General features: G+C 46.8%; 1 long non-coding RNA gene across 1 annotated transcript in view; it reads right to left on the bottom strand.

The window, feature by feature from the left end:
- Positions 1 to 778, bottom strand: part of LOC103260434 — a 9,294-nt gene that overhangs the window by 889 nt on the left and 7,627 nt on the right. The gene's annotated exons all lie outside the window — the stretch shown is intronic.

Here is a 778-nt window from a genome sequence, read left to right as displayed (position 1 = left end):
CATGGGCTGCGAGACCTCATCTCTACAATAAATCAAAAAATCAGCTGGATGTGGTAGCGCATGCCTGTAGTTCTGGCTACTCGGAAGGCTGAGGCGGAAGGATTGCTGGAGCCCAGCAGGCCGAGGCTGCGGTGGCCGGGAGTGGCCACTGCACTCCAGTCTGGGTGACAGTGAGACTCCAACTCAAAAAAAAAAAAAAAACAAAAATCAGTGATGATGTATCCCCATTTTCCAGATGAGGAAACTGAGACTTCAAGTCAGTTGGCTAAAACCACACAGAGAATGGCAGAGTCAGAATTCAAAACTAAACTACTCTAATTTCAGAGTCTGTATTCTTTCTGCTGTTTCTCCATGAGGCCAGAAGAGAGGAAGACACAGGGAGACTCGTGCAGACACTGAGTCTGGGGAGTGACCCAGCCAGGGGGCATGGGCCAGTAAACAAGACCTGGAGCGTGCACACGCGTGCGCACACGCACATACATACACACACACGAGCAAAAAGCTCGTGGAACAGCATACATTCATAAACTCAAACAAGCAAAGCTGTCTCAGAAGCCCTTTACAAACCCAAACACATCCATTTGACTTCTGTCTCACACATCCCAAGGTGAGAGGATTGCCTGAGCTCAGGGGCTCGAGACCAGCCTGGGCAACTTGATGAGTTTTGTCTCTATAATTAAAAAGAAAAAACCACCACCAACAAAAACAGATAATGAGATTACCCACCTGCTCACAGATGTTCTCACAAACACACACTTCTTTTTTTTTTTTTTTTTTT

The sequence above is a fragment of the Carlito syrichta genome, unplaced genomic scaffold, assembly GCF_000164805.1.
Source record: "Carlito syrichta isolate Samal-C Ts95f unplaced genomic scaffold, Tarsius_syrichta-2.0.1 Scaffold303207, whole genome shotgun sequence".
Classification (NCBI taxonomy): Eukaryota; Metazoa; Chordata; class Mammalia; order Primates; family Tarsiidae; genus Carlito; species Carlito syrichta.
This window is presented reverse-complemented; position numbering and strand designations above follow the sequence as displayed.